At 39.6% G+C, this 20,633-nt stretch overlaps 1 long non-coding RNA gene across 1 annotated transcript; it reads left to right on the top strand.

Moving 5' to 3' along the window:
• The first annotated feature begins 548 nt into the window (after positions 1 to 548).
• LOC309653499 lies at positions 549 to 17,493 on the top strand. The gene is made up of 5 exons (XR_014259227.1): positions 549 to 895; positions 5,715 to 5,846; positions 6,152 to 6,213; positions 16,358 to 16,489; positions 16,795 to 17,493. It is a non-coding gene; the product is annotated as an uncharacterized lncRNA (long non-coding RNA).
• The last annotated feature ends 3,140 nt before the right edge of the window (positions 17,494 to 20,633 follow it).

Raw genomic sequence — 20,633 nt, 5'->3', positions numbered from 1 at the left:
ATGTCATTTTTTTTCTTTTCCTTTTTTTTTTAAAGAGTGAGTACAACTTCCCTCTTCATATTGACTTCTTGAAAAATTTGTCATGTGTTGAATTTTCTTGCCTATTCCCTACCCCAGGACATTTTTTGAGGGCAGGTGTCATTTACAGCCCTGCAGTCCTTGTGACTATTAAGCGACCATTAGCACTGGGTTTAATGCTGCTGTTGTGGAAAACAGCCACAAGGCGGCAGCATTATTACGTTCTCAACTCTTGTTACTAGGACAACAGTCTTCCTGGTCGTCGTATTCCTCGGTTGTAAATTAGAGTGGAATGTGCTGGGACAAGATCACAGAAGTTTATGTCTCCTTACTTAGGTTCGTTTTTTAAACTTAACTTATATTTCTTATCGGAGGAAATTTGATTAGAGTGTTTTGATTGTCTGGCTGTACAGAATCTGAGCAATGATTCATACATATGTCTGTTCATCTTCGGATCCTGTTACCATGTATGTTATTACAGAATGTTGAGTAGACCTCCCTTGGTATTTGGTAGGTGTTTCGTCATTATATATTTTCTATATATTGGTGATTATATAATTAATATAGTTTATATGTTATATGTTTATATACATTTAACATACATTAGTATATGTATGTTAGCCCCATAATCCTAATTTATCCGTCCTCCCACCTTTCATTTCGGTTAACCATTAGCTTGTTTTATAAGTCTGTGAGTGTCTTTTTCTGTGGAAATATGTTCATTGGTAGCAATCTTAGGATAACATGTATAAATGATATCATAGGATATTTGTCATTCCCTTTTGACTTACTTAACGTAATATGATTATTTCTAGGCTCATGTGTAGTCCTGAAAACGGCATTGTTCATTTTTTTTCCAAACCTACTATTCCGTTCGGTACGTATACCACTTCTTCTTTGTCCATTTATCTGTTGATGGACATTTTGTTTGCTTGCATGGCGTGGCTATTGTAAATATTGCTGCAGTGCATGTTTGCCTGTGTGTGCCTTTCCGATTCTGGTCTTCTTAGGGTATAGGCCTATTAGGGGATCGGCCGCATCATATGGTAGCTCAGTTTTTACGATTTAAACGCAGCTCCATTCTGTTCTCATGATTAGCTGTTACCAGTTTACATCCAACCTACAGCATAGTGGGTATGCATTTCTCCACCAACCCGTCAGCATTCGTTGTTTGTAGACTTTTTACAGATGGCATTTTGATTATTGGGTGGCGAAATGTTTTTGTAGTTTGGATTTGGGTCCAACCAATAATTCCTGACATTGAGCTTTTATACATGTTCTTCTATTTTTAAATTAACAGAGTGAGTAACACTAACCTCTTCAAACAGTTTTCTTGAAAAATTTTCCATATTATGAACTTTCTTGGCCATTACCTACCCCAGGACATTTTTTGAGGATACGTGTCATTTACGGCCCTACAATTACCGTGAATCTCAAGTGACCATTAGCCCTGTGTTTAAAGCTGCTATTGTGGGAAACGGCCACAAGGCGGCAGCATTTCTCCATTTCCAAATCTGGTTACTAGGGCAGCAGAGCCTTCCTGAAAGTCGTGTTCCTAGGTTGTAAATTAGAATGGGATATGCCAGGGAAAACCCCAATAACTTTATGTCTCATTAATTGTTGTTCGTGGTTTTAATTTTTTAAATTGGGGTAATGCGTAGGATAGTGTTTGTTCTGAGTGTACACAATCAGGTTCAATTGAACATTATATATATCTATTCATGTACAGAGCCTCTTCCCATGTAAATTACTATTATTTTTTTTAATAAATTTATTTTATTTATTTATTTATTTTTGGCTGACTTGGATCTTCGTTGCTGCATGTGGGCTTTCTTCAGTTGCGGTGAGCGGGGGCTACTCTCCGTTGCGGTGCACGGGCTTCTCACAGCAGTGGCTTCTCTTGTTGTGGAGCATGGGCTCTAGGCGTGCTGGCTTCAGTAGTTGTGGTGCCTGGGCTCAGTAGCTATGGCTCCTGGGCTCCAGAGCGTAAGCTCTTTAGTTGTGGGGCACGGGCTTAGTTGCTCTGCAGCATGTGGGATCTTCCTGAACCAGGGATCGAACCTGTGTCCCCTGCATTGGCAGGCGGATTCTTTACCACGGTGCCACCAGGCAAGCCCCCGTGTAAATTATTACAGAGCGTTCAGTAGACGTCCCTTGGTATATGGTCGGTCTTTTTGATACATGTGTTTAATATGTATTTGTATACATATGGTAACCCTAATCTTGATGTATCCATTCCTCCCACCTTTCCTTTTAGATAACCATAGTTTGTTTTCGAAGTCTGTGAGAGTCTTTCTATGTGGAAATATGTGCATACGTGTCAGTTGTTAGGTAACAGCTAGGAGTGATATCACAGTTTATTTGTCGTCTGCTTTCTGACTTACCTCATGTTCTGTGATTATCTCTAGGCTCATCTATGGTGCTGCAAAGAGCAGTGTTTCATCCTTTTCCATGGCGAATATTCCATTGTGTACACGGACCACTTCTTCTTTGTGCATTCATCAGTTGATGGACATTTTGGTTACTTCCAAGTCTTGGCTATGCTAAATATTGATGCAGTGCAGGATTGCCAGCCTGTGTCTTTTGGATTCTGGTCTTCTCAGGGGTTAGGCCCAGCAGTGGGCCTACTAGATCATATGGTAGTTCAATTTTTACCCTTCAACGCACCTCCATTCTGTTCTCACTACTGGCTGTTACCAGTTTACATCCCACCAGCAACTACAGGGTACACAGATCTCTAAAACCCCTTCAGCATTCATTGTTTGTAGACTTTTTACTGATGGCATTTTGAGGGTGGGGTGGTGATACCTTTTTGTAGTTTGGATTTGCATGCGTCTAATAATTCCCGATATTGAGCTTTTATCTACGTCCGTTTTCTTTCTTTTTTTTAAAGTGAAACAGAGAAACTTACGTCTTCAAATTGTTTCCTTGAAAAATGTGCCATGTTCTGTGAATTCCTGTGGCCATTACCTGCACCAGGACATTTTTTGAGGGCAGGTGTCGTTTACAGCCCTGTAGTAATTGTGAATATCACATGACCATTAGTTCTGCGTTTAAAGCTGCTGTTGCAGGCAACGGCCACAAGGGGACAGCATTTCTATATTCCCAACTCTGGTTACTAGGGCAACAGAGCCTTCCTGGAAGTCCTGTTTGTAGGTTGTAGAGTAGAGTGGAATGTGCCAGGACAACCCCCCAAAAACTATGTCTACTTATTTGTTGTTGGTATTCTCAGTTTAATTTTCATTTTTCTCAGAGCAAATTTGATTGCAATGTTGTGTTTGTTCTAGGTGTACAGGATCTCTTTCATTGATTCATATATCTTTTCATGTTTGGATCCTGTTCCATATAGGTTATTACAGAATGTTGTATACACCTCTCTTGGTATTCGGTATGTCTGAAGATTATATATTTTATAAGTATTATCATATGTCTGTTAAACCCAATATCCTCCGTTATACATTCCTCACACCTTTCCATTTGGTTAACCACAAGCTTGTTTTCTGAACACGTGAGTGTCCTTCTCTGTGGAAATAGGTTCATTCCTATCAATTTTTAGGTAACACCTCTACGTGATATCATAGGATATGTGTCTCTCGCTTTCTGACTTACTTCAAGTTGTGTGATTATCTGTAGCCACATCTATGGTGCTGCAAACGGCATTGTTTCATTCTTTTCTGTGTCTAATATTGCATTGTGTACATGGACCACTTTTTCGTCCACTCATCTGATGATGGACATTTTTGTTGCTTCCATGTCTTGGCTATTGTAAATACTGCTGCAGTACACGATTTTCCATCCTGTGTCTTTCTGATTCTGGCTTTCACAGGTGACAGGCCCAATAGTGGGCCTTCCGGATCATATGGTGACTCAATTTTTACCTTTAAACACACTGCCATTCTGTTCGTATTATTGGCTGTTCCCAGTTTACATCCCACTTAGACCGAGAGGTTACGCTATTCTCCACAACTTCTTCAACATCTATCGTTTGTTGACTTTTTGCTGATGGTCATTCTGACTGGTGTGAGGTGATACCTTTGTGTAGATTGGATTTGCATGCGTCTAATAATTCCTGATGTTTTGTGTTTATCAATGTCCTTTGCATTTTTTTTTACGATTCAGCTAAACTTACAACTTCAAATTGCCTTCTTGAAAAGTTTGCCGCGTTTGGATTTCTTTGGCCATTCCCTACCCCAGGACAGTTTTTGAGGGCATGAGTCATTTACAGCCCTGCGGTCCTTGTGAATATTAATGACCATTAGCAGTGGATTTAAAGCTGCTGTTTGAGGAAACGGCCTTAGGGTGGCAGCATTTCTACGTTGCCAACTCTGCTTGCTAGGGAAACAGAGGCTTGCTGCAAGTTGTGCTTTTAGGTTGCAGATTAGAGTGGAATGTGTCAGGACAAACCCCCATAAGTCTTAGCCTCCTTAATTCTTGTTTGTGTCTTTAAGTTTTAATTTTTATCAGAGCAAATTTGATTGAAATATGTCTTTTGTTCTAGGTGTACAGAATCTTGTTCATGAAAACATATACATATAACTATTGATCTTTGACTGCTTTTCCATGTAGGTTATTACAAAGTGTTGAGTAGACCACTCTTGGTATTCCATAGGTCTTTGGGGATGATATATTTTATATGTATTAGTATATGTTTGTTAACCCCAATATCCTAATTTATCCATTCCTCACACCTTTTCATTGGCATAACCATAAGTTTGTCTTCTCAATCTGAGATTGTCTTTGTCTATGGATATATGTTCATTTTTATGAATTTTCAGACACCATAAGTGATATCATAGGACATTTGTCTTTCACATTTTGACTTACTTCACGTTGTGTGATTATCTCTAGGCTTACCTTTGGTGCTGCATATGCCATTCTTTTATTTTTTTTCGTGGCTAGTATTCCATTCTGTACATGTACCACTTCTTCTTTGTCTATTCATCTGTTTATGGACCTTTTTTTTGCTTCCATGTCTTGGCTATTTCAATATTGCTGCAGTGCATGTTTGCCTGTCTGTGCCTTTCCGATTCTGATCTTGTTAGGGTATAGGTCCATTAGGGGATCGGCCGCATCATATGGTAGCTCAATTTTTACCTTTTAAACGCAGCTCCACTCTCTTCTCATTAGTGCTGTTACCACTTTACATCCTACCAGCAGCTAGAAGGTACACAGTTCCCTAAAACCTCTTCAGTGTTTATAGTTTGTAGACGTTTTGCTGATGGTCATTTGACTGGTGAGAGCTGAAACCTTTGTGGACGTTGGATTTGCATGCAGCTAATAATTCCTTATACTGAGCTTTAGGCATGTCCATTTTTTTCTTTTCCTTTTTTTTTAAAAGAGTGAGTACAACTTCCCTCTTCATATTGACTTCTTGAAAAATTTGTCATGTGTTGAATTTTCTTGCCTATTCCCTACCCCAGGACATTTTTTGAGGGCAGGTGTCATTTACAGCCCTGCAGTCCTTGTGACTATTAAGCAACCATTAGCACTGGGTTTAATGCTGCTGTTGTGGAAAACAGCCACAAGGCGGCAGCATTATTACGTTCTCAACTCCTGTTACTAGGACAACAGAGTCTTCCTGGTCGTCGTATTCCTCGGTTGTAAATTAGAGTGGAATGTGCTGGACAAGACCACAGAAGTTTATGTCTCCTTACTTAGGTTCGTTTTTTAAATTTAATTTATATTCCTTATCGGAGGAAATTTGATTAGAGTGTTGTGATTGGCTGTACAGAATCTGGTCAATGATTCATACATATGTCTGTTCATCTTCGGATCCTGTTACCATGTATGTTATTACAGAATGTTGAGTAGACCTCCCTTGGTATTTGGTAGGTGTTTCGTCATTATATATGTTATATGTATTGGTGATTATACAATTCATATAGTTTATATATTATATGTTTATATACATTTAACATACATTAGTATATGTATGTTAGCCCCATAATCCTAATTTATCCGTCCTCCCACCTTTCATTTTGGTTAACCATTAGTTTGTTTTATAAGTCTGTGAGTGTCTTTTTCTGTGGAAATATGTTCATTGGTAGCAATCTTAGGATAACATGTATAAATGATATCATAGGATATTTGTCATTCCCTTTTGACTTAATTAACGTAATATGATTATTTCTAGGCTCATGTGTAGTCCTGAAAACGGCATTGTTCATTTTTTTTCCGAACCTACTATTCCATTCGGTACGTATACCACTTCTTCTTTGTCCATTTATCTGTTGATGGATATTTTGTTTGCTTGCATGGCGTGGCTATTGTAAATATTGCTGCAGTGCATGTTTGCCTGTGTGTGCCTTTCCGATTCTGGTCTTCTTAGGGTATAGGCCTATTAGGGGATCGGCCGCATCATATGGTAGCTCAATTTTTACGATTTAAACGCAGCTCCATTCTGTTCTCATGATTAGCTGTTACCAGTTTACATCCAACCTACAGCATAGTGGGTATGCATTTCTCCACCAACCCGTCAGCATTCATTGTTTGCAGACTTTTTACAGATGGCATTTTGAATATTGGGTGGCGAAATGTTTTTGTAGTTTGGATTTGGGTCCAACCAATAATCCCTGACATTGAGCTTTTATACATGTTCTTCTATTTTTAAAATAACAGAGTGAGTAACACTTACCTCTTCAAACAGTTTTCTTGAAAATTTTTCCATATTATGAACTTTCTTGGCCATTACCTACCCCAGGACATTTTTTGAGGACACGTGTCATTTACGGCCCTACAATTACTGTGAATCTCAAGTGACCATTAGCCCTGTGTTTAAAGCTGCTATTGTGGGAAACGGCCACAAGGCGGCAGCATTTCTCCATTTCCAAATCTGGTTACAAGGAAGGCAGCAGAGCCTTCCTGAAAGTCGTGTTCCTAGGTTGTAAATTAGAATGGGATATGCCAGGGAAAACCCCAATAACTTTATGTCTCATTAATTGTTGTTCGTGGTTTTAATTTTTAAAATTGGGGTAATGCGTAGGATAGTGTTCATTCTGAGTGTACACAATCAGGTTCAATTGAACATTATATATATCTATTCATGTACAGAGCCTCTTCCCATGTAAATTACTATTATTTTTTTTAATAAATTTATTTTATTTATTTATTTATTTTTGGCTGAGTTGGATCTTCGTTGCTGCATGTGGGCTTTCTCCAGTTGTGGTGAGCGGGGGCTACTCTCCGTTGCGGTGCACGGGCTTCTCACTGCCGTGGCTTCTCTTGTTGCGGAGCACGGGCTCTAGGCGTGCTGGCTTCAGTAGTTGTGGTGCCTGGGCTCAGTAGCTATGGCTCATGGGCTCCAGAGCGTAGGCTCATTAGTTGTGGGGCACGGGCTTAGTTGCTCTGCAGCATGTGGGATCTTCCTGAACCAGGGATCGAACCTGTGTCCCCTGCATTGGCAGGCGGATTCTTTACCACATTGCCACCAGGCAAGCCCCCGGGTAAATTATTACAGAGCGTTCAGTAGACCTCCCTTGGTATATGGTCGGTCTTTTTGATACATGTGTTTAATATGTATTTGTATACGTATGGTAACCCTAATCTTGATGTATCCATTCCTCCCACCTTTCCTTTTAGATAACCATAGTTTGTTTTCGAAGTCTGTGAGAGTCTTTCTCTGTGGAAATATGTGCATACGTGTCAGTTGTTAGGTAACAGCTAGGAGTGATATCACAGTTTATTTGTCGTCTGCTTTCCGACTTACCTCATGTTCTGTGATTATCTCTAGGCTCATCTATGGTGCTGCAAAGAGCAGTGTTTCATCCTTTTCCATGGCGAATATTCCATTGTGTACACGGACCACTTCTTCTTTGTGCATTCATCTGTTGATGGACATTTTGGTTACTTCCAAGTCTTGGCTATGCTAAATATTGATGCAGTGCAGGATTGCCAGCCTGTGTCTTTTGGATTCTGGTCTTCTCAGGGGTTAGGCCCAGCAGTGGGCCTACTAGATCATATGGTAGTTCAATTTTTACCCTTCAACGCACCTCCATTCTGTTCTCACTACTGGCTGTTAGCAGTTTACATCCCACCAGCAACTACAGGGTACACAGATCTCTAAAACCCCTTCAGCATTTATTGTTTGTAGACTTTTTCCTGATGGCATTTTGAGGGTGGGGTGGTGATACCTTTTTGTAGTTTGGATTTGCATGCGTCTAATAATTCCCGATATTGAGCTTTTATCTACGTCCGTTTTCTTTCTTTTTTTTAAAAGTGAAACAGAGAAACTTACCTCTTCAAATTGTTTCCTTGAAAAATGTGCCATGTTCTGTGAATTCCTGTGGCCATTACCTGCACCAGGACATTTTTTGAGGGCAGGTGTCGTTTACAGCCCTGTAGTAATCGTGAATATCACATGACCATTAGTTCTGCGTTTAAAGCTGCTGTTGCAGGCAACGGCCACAAGGGGACAGCATTTCTATATTCCCAACTCTGGTTACTAGGGCAACAGAGCCTTCCTGGAAGTCCTGTTTGTAGGTTGTAGAGTAGAGTGGAATGTGCCAGGACAACCCCCCAAAAACTATGTCTACTTATTTGTTGTTGGTATTCTCAGTTTAATTTTCATTTTTCTCAGAGCAAATTTGATTGCAATGTTGTGTTTGTTCTAGGTGTACAGAATCTCTTTCATTGATTCATATATCTTTTCATGTTTGGATCCTGTTCCATATAGGTTATTACAGAATGTTGTATAGACCTGTCTTGGTATTCGGTATGTCTGATGATTATATATTTTATAAGTATTATCATATGTCTGTTAAACCCAATATCCTCCGTTATACATTCCTCACACCTTTCCATTTGGTTAACCACAAGCTTGTTTTCTGAACACGTGAGTGTCCTTCTCTGTGGAAATAGGTTCATTCCTATCACTTTTTAGGTAACACCTCTACGTGATATCATAGGATATGTGTCTCTCGCTTTCTGACTTACTTCAAGTTGTGTGATTATCTGTAGCCACATCTATGGTGCTGCAAACGGCATTGTTTCATTCTTTTCTGTGTCTAATATTGCATTGTGTACATGGACCACTTTTTCGTCCACTCATCTGATGATGGACATTTTTGTTGCTTCCATGTCTTGGCTATTGTAAATACTGCTGCAGTACACGATTTTCCATCCTGTGTCTTTCTGATTCTGGCTTTCACAGGTGACAGGCCCAATAGTGGGCCTTCCGGATCATATGGTGACTCAATTTTTACCTTTAAACGCACTGCCATTCTGTTCGTATTATTGGCTGTTTCCAGTTTACATCCCACTTAGACCGAGAGGTTACGCTATTCTCCACAACTTCTTCAACATCTATCGTTTGTTGACTTTTTGCCGATGGTCATTCTGACTGGTGTGAGGTGATACCTTTGTGTAGATTGGATTGGCATGTGTCTAATAATTCCTGATGTTTTGTGTTTATCAATGTCCTTTGCATTTTTTTTTACGATTCAGCTAAACTTACAACTTCAAATTGCCTTCTTGAAAAGTTTGCCGCGTTTGGATTTCTTTGGCCATTCCCTACCCCAGGACAGTTTTTGAGGGCATGAGTCATTTACAGCCCTGCAGTCCTTGTGAATATTAATGACCATTAGCAGTGGATTTAAAGCTGCTGTTTGAGGAAACGGCCTTAGGGTGGCAGCATTTCTACGTTGCCAACTCTGCTTGCTAGGGAAACAGAAGCTTGCTGCAAGTTGTGCTTTTAGGTTGCAGATTAGAGTGGAATGTGTCAGGACAAACCCCCATAAGTCTTAGCCTCCTTAATTCTTGTTTGTGTCTTTAAGTTTTAATTTTTATCAGAGCAAATTTGATTGAAATATGTCTTTTGTTCTAGGTGTACAGAATCTTGTTCATGAACACATATACATATAACTATTGATCTTTGACTGCTTTTCCATGAAGGTTATTACAAAGTGTTGAGTAGACCACTCTTGGTATTCCATAGGTCTTTGGGGATGATATATTTTATATGTATTAGTATATGTTTGTTAACCCCAATATCCTAATTTATCCATTCCTCACACCTTTTCATTGGCATAACCATAAGTTTGTCTTCTCAATCTGAGATTGTCTTTGTCTATGGATATATGTTCATTTTTATGAATTTTCAGACACCATAAGTGATATCATAGGACATTTGTCTTTCACATTTTGACTTACTTCACGTTGTGTGATTATCTCTAGGCTTATCTTTGGTGCTGCATATGCCATTCTTTTATTTTTTTTCGTGGCTAGTATTCCATTCTGTACATGTACCACTTCTTCTTTGTCCATTCATCTGTTTATGGACCTTTTTTTTGCTTCCATGTCTTGGCTATTTCAATATTGCTGCAGTGCATGTTTGCCTGTCTGTGCCTTTCCGATTCTGATCTTGTTAGGGTATAGGCCCATTAGGGGATCGGCCGCATCATATGGTAGCTCAATTTTTACCTTTTAAACGCAGCTCCATTCTGTTCTCATTAGTGCTGTTACCGCTTTACATCCCACCAGCAGCTAGAAGGTACACAGTTCCCTAAAACCTCTTCAGTGTTTATAGTTTGTAGACGTTTTGCTGATGGTCATTTGACTGGTGAGAGCTGAAACCTTTGTGGACGTTGGATTTGCATGCAGCTAATAATTCCTTATACTGAGCTTTAGGCATGTCCTTTTTTTTGTTTTCCTTTTTTTTAAAAGTGTGAGTACAACTTCCCTCTTCATATTGACTTCTTGAAAAATTTGTCATGTGTTGAATTTTCTTGCCTATTCCCTACCCCAGGACATTTTTTGAGGGCAGGTGTCATTTACAGCCCTGCAGTCCTTGTGACTATTAAGCGACCATTAGCACTGGGTTTAATGCTGCTGTTGTGGAAAACAGCCACAAGGCGGCAGCATTATTACGTTCTCAACTCTTGTTACTAGGACAACAGAGTCTTCTTGGTCGTCGTATTCCTGGGTTGTAAATTAGAGTGGAATGTGCTGGGACAAGACCACAGAAGTTTATGTCTCCTTACTTAGGTTCGTTTTTTAAATTTAATTTATATTTCTTATCGGAGGAAATTTGATTAGAGTGTTTTGATTGTCTGGCTGTACAGAATCTGGTCAGTGATTCATACATATGTCTGTTCATCTTCGGATCCTGTTACCATGTATGTTATTACAGAATGTTGAGTAGACCTCCCTTGGTATTTGGTAGGTGTTTCGTCATTATATATTTTCTATGTATTGGTGATTATATAATTCATATAGTTTATATGTTATATGTCTATATACATTTAACAGACATTAGTATATGTATGTTAGCCCCATAATCCTAATTTATCCGTCCTCCCACCTTTCATTTCGGTTAACCATTAGCTTGTTTTATAAGTCTGTGAGTGTCTTTTTCTGTGGAAATATGTTCATTGGTAGCAATCTTAGGATAACATGTATAAATGATATCATAGGATATTTGTCATTCCCTTTTGACTTACTTAACGTAATATGATTATTTCTAGGCTCATGTGTAGTCCTGAAAACGGCATTGTTGATTTTTTTTCCAAACCTACTATTCCGTTCGGTACGTATACCACTTCTTCTTTGTCCATTTATCTGTTGATGGACATTTTGTTTGCTTGCATGGCGTGGCTATTGTAAATATTGCTGCAGTGCATGTTTGCCTGTGTGTGCCTTTCCGATTCTGGTCTTCTTAGGGTATAGGCCTATTAGGGGATCGGCCGCATCATATGGTAGCTCAGTTTTTACGATTTAAACGCAGCTCCATTCTGTTCTCATGATTAGCTGTTACCAGTTTACATCCAACCTACAGCATAGTGGGTATGCATTTCTCCACCAACCCGTCAGCATTCAATGTTTGTAGACTTTTTACAGATGGCATTTTGAATATTGGGTGGCGAAATGTTTTTGTAGTTTGGATTTGGGTCCAACCAATAATTCCTGACATTGAGCTTTTATACATGTTCTTCTATTTTTAAAATAACAGAGTGAGTAACACTTACCTCTTCAAACAGTTTTCTTGAAAAATTTTCCATATTATGAACTTTCTTGGCCATTACCTACCCCAGGACATTTTTTGAGGACACGTGTCATTTACGGCCCTACAATTACTGTGAATCTCAAGTGACCATTAGCCCTGTGTTTAAAGCTGCTATTGTGGGAAACGGCCACAAGGCGGCAGCATTTCTCCATTTCCAAATCTGGTTACTAGGGCAGCAGAGCCTTCCTGAAAGTCGTGTTCCTAGGTTGTAAATTAGAATGGGATATGCCAGGGAAAACCCCAATAACTTTATGTCTCATTAATTGTTGTTCGTGGTTTTAATTTTTTAAATTGGGGTAATGCGTAGGATAGTGTTTGTTCTGAGTGTACACAATCAGGTTCAATTGAACATTATATATATCTATTCATGTACAGAGCCTCTTCCCATGTAAATTACTATTATTTTTTTTAATAAATTTATTTTATTTATTTATTTATTTTTGGCTGAGTTGGATCTTCGTTGCTGCATGTGGGCTTTCTCCAGTTGCGGTGAGCGGGGGCTACTCTCCGTTGCGGTGCACGGGCTTCTCACTGCCGTGGCTTCTCTTGTTGCGGAGCACGGGCTCTAGGCGTGCTGGCTTCAGTAGTTGTGGTGCCTGGGCTCAGTAGCTATGGCTCATGGGCTCCAGAGCGTAGGCTCATTAGTTGTGGGGCACGGGCTTAGTTGCTCTGCAGCATGTGGGATCTTCCTGAACCAGGGATCGAACCTGTGTCCCCTGCATTGGCAGGCGGATTCTTTACCACGGTGCCACCAGGCAAGCCCCCGTGTAAATTATTACAGAGCGTTCAGTAGACCTCCCTTGGTATATGGTCGGTCTTTTTGATACATGTGTTTAATATGTATTTGTATACGTATGGTAACCCTAATCTTGATGTATCCATTCCTCCCACCTTTCCTTTTAGATAACCATAGTTTGTTTTCGAAGTCTGTGAGAGTCTTTCTCTGTGGAAATATGTGCATACGTGTCAGTTGTTAGGTAACAGCTAGGAGTGATATCACAGTTTATTTGTCGTCTGCTTTCCGACTTACCTCATGTTCTGTGATTATCTCTAGGCTCATCTATGGTGCTGCAAAGAGCAGTGTTTCATCCTTTTCCATGGCGAATATTCCGTTGTGTACACGGACCACTTCTTCTTTGTGCATTCATCTGTTGATGGACATTTTGGTTACTTCCAAGTCTTGGCTATGCTAAATATTGATGCAGTGCAGGATTGCCAGCCTGTGTCTTTTGGATTCTGGTCTTCTCAGGGGTTAGGCCCAGCAGTGGGCCTACTAGATCATATGGTAGTTCAATTTTTACCCTTCAACGCACCTCCATTCTGTTCTCACTACTGGCTGTTAGCAGTTTACATCCCACCAGCAACTACAGGGTACACAGATCTCTAAAACCCCTTCAGCATTTATTGTTTGTAGACTTTTTCCTGATGGCATTTTGAGGGTGGGGTGGTGATACCTTTTTGTAGTTTGGATTTGCATGCGTCTAATAATTCCCGATATTGAGCTTTTATCTACGTCCGTTTTCTTTCTTTTTTTTAAAAGTGAAACAGAGAAACTTACCTCTTCAAATTGTTTCCTTGAAAAATGTGCCATGTTCTGTGAATTCCTGTGGCCATTACCTGCACCAGGACATTTTTTGAGGGCAGGTGTCGTTTACAGCCCTGTAGTAATCGTGAATATCACATGACCATTAGTTCTGCGTTTAAAGCTGCTGTTGCAGGCAACGGCCACAAGGGGACAGCATTTCTATATTCCCAACTCTGGTTACTAGGGCAACAGAGCCTTCCTGGAAGTCCTGTTTGTAGGTTGTAGAGTAGAGTGGAATGTGCCAGGACAACCCCCCAGAAACTATGTCTACTTATTTGTTGGTATTCTCAGTTTAATTTTCATTTTTCTCAGAGCAAATTTGATTGCAATGTTGTGTTTGTTCTAGGTGTACAGAATCTCTTTCATTGATTCGTATATCTTTTCATGTTTGGATCCTGTTCCATATAGGTTATTACAGAATGTTGTATAGACCTCTCTTGGTATTCGGTATGTCTGATGATTATATATTTTATAAGTATTATCATATGTCTGTTAAACCCAATATCCTCCGTTATACATTCCTCACACCTTTCCATTTGGTTAACCACAAGCTTGTTTTCTGAACACGTGAGTGTCCTTCTCTGTGGAAATAGGTTCATTCCTATCACTTTTTAGGTAACACCTCTACGTGATATCATAGGATATGTGTCTCTCGCTTTCTGACTTACTTCAAGTTGTGTGATTATCTGTAGCCACATCTATGGTGCTGCAAACGGCATTGTTTCATTCTTTTCTGTGTCTAATATTGCATTGTGTACATGGACCACTTTTTCGTCCACTTATCTGATGATGGACATTTTTGTTGCTTCCATGTCTTGGCTATTGTAAATACTGCTGCAGTACACGATTTTCCATCCTGTGTCTTTCTGATTCTGGCTTTCACAGGTGACAGGCCCAATAGTGGGCCTTCCGGATCATATGGTGACTCAATTTTTACCTTTAAACGCACTGCCATTCTGTTCGTATTATTGGCTGTTCCCAGTTTACATCCCACTTAGACCGAGAGGTTACGCTATTCTCCACAACTTCTTCAACATCTATCGTTTGTTGACTTTTTGCTGATGGTCATTCTGACTGGTGTGAGGTGATACCTTTGTGTAGATTGGATTTGCATGCGTCTAATAATTCCTGATGTTTTGTGTTTATCAATGTCCTTTGCATTTTTTTTTACGATTCAGCTAAACTTACAACTTCAAATTGCCTTCTTGAAAAGTTTGCCGCGTTTGGATTTCTTTGGCCATTCCCTACCCCAGGACAGTTTTTGAGGGCATGAGTCATTTACAGCCCTGCGGTCCTTGTGAATATTAATGACCATTAGCAGTGGATTTAAAGCTGCTGTTTGAGGAAACGGCCTTAGGGTGGCAGCATTTCTACGTTGCCAACTCTGCTTGCTAGGGAAACAGAGGCTTGCTGCAAGTTGTGCTTTTAGGTTGCAGATTAGAGTGGAATGTGTCAGGACAAACCCCCATAAGTCTTAGCCTCCTTAATTCTTGTTTGTGTCTTTAAGTTTTAATTTTTATCAGAGCAAATTTGATTGAAATATGTCTTTTGTTCTAGGTGTACAGAATCTTGTTCATGAAAACATATACATATAACTATTGATCTTTGACTGCTTTTCCATGTAGGTTATTACAAAGTGTTGAGTAGACCACTCTTGGTATTCCATAGGTCTTTGGGGATGATATATTTTATATGTATTAGTATATGTTTGTTAACCCCAATATCCTAATTTATCCATTCCTCACACCTTTTCATTGGCATAACCATAAGTTTGTCTTCTCAATCTGAGATTGTCTTTGTCTATGGATATATGTTCATTTTTATGAATTTTCAGACACCATAAGTGATATCATAGGACATTTGTCTTTCACATTTTGACTTACTTCACGTTGTGTGATTATCTCTAGGCTTACCTTTGGTGCTGCATATGCCATTCTTTTATTTTTTTTCGTGGCTAGTATTCCATTCTGTACATGTACCACTTCTTCTTTGTCTATTCATCTGTTTATGGACCTTTTTTTTGCTTCCATGTCTTGGCTATTTCAATATTGCTGCAGTGCATGTTTGCCTGTCTGTGCCTTTCCGATTCTGATCTTGTTAGGGTATAGGCCCATTAGGGGATCGGCCGCATCATATGGTAGCTCAATTTTTACCTTTTAAACGCAGCTCCACTCTCTTCTCATTAGTGCTGTTACCACTTTACATCCTACCAGCAGCTAGAAGGTACACAGTTCCCTAAAACCTCTTCAGTGTTTATAGTTTGTAGACGTTTTGCTGATGGTCATTTGACTGGTGAGAGCTGAAACCTTTGTGGACGTTGGATTTGCATGCAGCTAATAATTCCTTATACTGAGCTTTAGGCATGTCCATTTTTTTCTTTTCCTTTTTTTTTTAAAAGAGTGAGTACAACTTCCCTCTTCATATTGACTTCTTGAAAAATTTGTCATGTGTTGAATTTTCTTGCCTATTCTCTACCCCAGGACATTTTTTGAGGGCAGGTGTCATTTACAGCCCTGCAGTCCTTGTGACTATTAAGCAACCATTAGCACTGGGTTTAATGCTGCTGTTGTGGAAAACAGCCACAAGGCGGCAGCATTATTACGTTCTCAACTCCTGTTACTAGGACAACAGAGTCTTCCTGGTCGTCGTATTCCTCGGTTGTAAATTAGAGTGGAATGTGCTGGACAAGACCACAGAAGTTTATGTCTCCTTACTTAGGTTCGTTTTTTAAATTTAATTTATATTCCTTATCGGAGGAAATTTGATTAGAGTGTTGTGATTGGCTGTACAGAATCTGGTCAATGATTCATACATATGTCTGTTCATCTTCGGATCCTGTTACCATGTATGTTATTACAGAATGTTGAGTAGACCTCCCTTGGTATTTGGTAGGTGTTTCGTCATTATATATGTTATATGTATTGGTGATTATACAATTCATATAGTTTATATATTATATGTTTATATACATTTAACATACATTAGTATATGTATGTTAGCCCCATAATCCTAATTTATCCGTCCTCCCACCTTTCATTTTGGTTAACCATTAGTTTGTTTTATAAGTCTGTGAGTGTCTTTTTCTGTGGAAATATGTTCATTGGTAGCAATCTTAGGATAACATGTATAAATGATATCATAGGATATTTGTCATTCCCTTTTGACTTACTTAACGTAATATGATTATTTCTAGGCTCATGTGTAGTCCTGAAAACGGCATTGTTCATTTTTTTTCCGAACCTACTATTCCATTCGGTACGTATACCACTTCTTCTTTGTCCATTTATCTGTTGATGGATATTTTGTTTGCTTGCATGGCGTGGCTATTGTAAATATTGCTGCAGTGCATGTTTGCCTGTGTGTGCCTTTCCGATTCTGGTCTTCTTAGGGTATAGGCCTATTAGGGGATCGGCCGCATCATATGGTAGCTCAATTTTTACGATTTAAACGCAGCTCCATTCTGTTCTCATGATTAGCTGTTACCAGTTTACATCCAACCTACAGCATAGTGGGTATGCATTTCTCCACCAACCCGTCAGCATTCATTGTTTGCAGACTTTTTACAGATGGCATTTTGAATATTGGGTGGCGAAATGTTTTTGTAGTTTGGATTTGGGTCCAACCAATAATCCCTGACATTGAGCTTTTATTCATGTTCTTCTATTTTTAAAATAACAGAGTGAGTAACGCTTACCTCTTCAAACAGTTTTCTTGAAAATTTTTCCATATTATGAACTTTCTTGGCCATTACCTACCCCAGGACATTTTTTGAGGACACGTGTCATTTACGGCCCTACAATTACTGTGAATCTCAAGTGACCATTAGCCCTGTGTTTAAAGCTGCTATTGTGGGAAACGGCCACAAGGCGGCAGCATTTCTCCATTTCCAAATCTGGTTACAAGGAAGGCAGCAGAGCCTTCCTGAAAGTCGTGTTCCTAGGTTGTAATTTAGAATGGGATATGCCAGGGAAAACCCCAATAACTTTATGTCTCATTAATTGTTGTTCGTGGTTTTAATTTTTAAAATTGGGGTAATGCGTAGGATAGTGTTCATTCTGAGTGTACACAATCAGGTTCAATTGAACATTATATATATCTATTCATGTACAGAGCCTCTTCCCATGTAAATTACTATTATTTTTTTTAATAAATTTATTTTATTTATTTATTTATTTTTGGCTGAGTTGGATCTTCGTTGCTGCATGTGGGCTTTCTCCAGTTGCGGTGAGCGGGGGCTTCTCACTGCAGTGGCTTCTCTTGTTGCGGAGCACGGGCTCTAGGCGTGGTGGCTTCAGTAGTTGTGGTGCCTGGGCTCAGTAGCTATGGCTCATGGGCTCCAGAGCGTAGGCTTATTAGTTGTGGGGCACAGGCTTAGTTGCTCTGCAGCATGTGGGATCTTCCTGAACCAGGGATCGAACCTGTGTCCCCTGCATTGGCAGGCGGATTCTTTACCACGGTGCTACCAGGCAAGCCCCCATGTAAATTATTACAGAGCGTTCAGTAGACCTCCCTTGGTATATGGTCGGTCTTTTTGATACATGTGTTTAATATGTATTTGTATACGTATGGTAACCCTAATCTTGATGCATCCATTCCTCCCACCTTTCCTTTTAGATAACCATAGTTTGTTTTCGAAGTCTGTGAGAGTCTTTCTCTGTGGAAATATGTGCATACGTGTCAGTTGTTAGGTAACAGCTAGGAGTGATATCACAGTTTATTTGTCGTCTGCTTTCCGACTTACCTCATGTTCTGTGATTATCTCTAGGCTCATCTATGGTGCTGCAAGGAGCAGTGCTTCATCCTTTTCCATGGCGAGTATTCCATTGTGTACACGGACCTCTTCTTCTTTGTGCATTCATCTGTTGATGGACATTTTGGTTACTTCCAAGTCTTGGCTATGCTAAATATTGATGCAGTGCAGGATTGCCAGCCTGTGTCTTTTGGATTCTGGTCTTCTCAGGGGTTAGGCCCAGCAGTGGGCCTACTAGATCATATGGTAGTTCAATTTTTACCTTTCAACGCACCTCCATTCTGTTCTCACTACTGGCTGTTAGCAGTTTACATCCCACCAGCAACTACAGGGTACACAGATCTCTAAAACCCCTTCAGCATTTGTTTGTAGACTTTTTACTGATGGCATTTTGAGGATTGGGTGGTGATACCTTTTTGTAGTTTGGATTTGCATGCATCTAATTATTCCCGATATTGAGCTTTTACCTACGTCCGTTTTCTTTCTTTTTTTTAAAGTGAAACAGAGAAACTTACCTCTTCCAATTGTTTCCTTGAAAAATGTGCCATGTTCTGTGAATTCCTGTGGCCATTACCTGCACCAGGACATTTTTTGAGGGCAGGTGTCGTTTACAGCCCTGTAGTAATTGTGAATATCACATGACCATTAGTTCTGCGTTTAAAGCTGCTGTTGCAGGCAACGGCCACAAGGGGACAGCATTTCTATATTCCCAACTCTGGTTACTAGGGCAACAGAGCCTTCCTGGAAGTCCTGTTTGTAGGTTGTAGAGTAGAGTGGAATGTGCCAGGACAAACCCCCCAAAACTATGTCTACTTATTTCTTGTTGGTATTCTCAGTTTAATTTTCATTTTTCTCAGAGCAAATTTGATGCAAAGTTGTGTTTGTTCTAGGTGTACAGAATCTCTTTCATTGATTCATATATCTTTTCATGTTTGGATCCTGTTCCATATACGTTATTACAGAATGTTGTGTAGACCTCTCTTGGTATTCAGTATGTCTGATGATTATATATTTCATAAGGATTGGCATATGTCTATTAAACCCAATATCCTCCGTTATACATTCCTCACACCTTTCCATTTGGTTAACCACAAGCTTGTTTTCTGAGCACGTGAGTGTCCTTCTCTGTGGAAATAGGATCATTCCTATCAATTTTTAGATAAGACCTATACGTGATATCATAAGATATGTGTCTCTCGCTTTCTGACTTACTTCCAGTTGTGTGATTATCTGTAGACTCATCTATGGTGCTGCAAACTGCATTGTTTCATTCTTTTCTGTCTAATATTGCATTGTGTACATGGACCACTTTTTCGTCCATTCATCTGATGATGGACATTTTTGTTGCTTCCAGGTCTTGGCTATTGTAAATACTGCTGCAATACACAATTTTCCATCCTGTGTCTTTTTGACTCTGGCTTTCACAGGTGACAGGTCCAATAGTGGGCCTTCCGGATCGTATGGTGACTCAATTTTACCTTTAAACGCACTGCCATTCTGTTCCTATTATATGCTTGTTACCAGTTTACATCCCACTTAGACCGAGAGGTTACGCTATTCTCCACAACTTCTTCAACATCTATCGTTTGTTGACTTTTTGCTGATGGTCATTCTGACTGGTGTGAGGTGATACCTTTGTGTAGATTGGATTTGCATGCGTCTAATAATTCCTGATGTTTTGCGTTTTTCAATGTCCTTTTCATTTTTTTTTACGATTCAGCTAAACTTACAACTTCAAATTGCCTTCTTGAAAAATTTGCCGCGTTTGGATTTCTTTGGGCATTCCCTACCCGAGGTCAGTTTTTGAGGGCATGAGTCATTTACAGCCCTGCAGTCCTTGTGAATATTAATGACCATTAGCAGTGGATTTAAAGCTGCTGTTTGAGGAAACGGCCTTAGGGTGGCAGCATTTCTACGTTGCCAACTCTGCTTGCTAGGGAAACAGAAGCTTGCTGCAAGTTGTGCTTTTAGGTTGCAGATTAGAGTGGAATGTGCCAGGACAAACCCCCATAAGTTTTAGCCTCCTTAATTCTTGTTTGTGTCTTTAAGTTTTAATTTTTTCGGAGCAAATATGATTGAAAAATGTCTTTTGTTCTAGGTGTACAGAATCTTATTCATGTACACATATAAATATATCTATAGATCTTTGACTCCTTTTCCATGTAGGTTATTACAAAGTGTTGAGTAGACCACTCTTGGTATTCCATAGATCTTTGGGGATGATATATTTTATATGTCTTTGTATATGTTTGTTAAACCCAATATCCTAATTTATGCACTCC

The sequence above is a fragment of the Balaenoptera physalus genome (assembly GCF_965194825.1).
Source record: "Balaenoptera physalus genome assembly, contig: HAP1_SCAFFOLD_393, whole genome shotgun sequence".
Lineage (NCBI taxonomy): Eukaryota > Metazoa > Chordata > Mammalia > Artiodactyla > Balaenopteridae > Balaenoptera > Balaenoptera physalus.
This window is presented reverse-complemented; position numbering and strand designations above follow the sequence as displayed.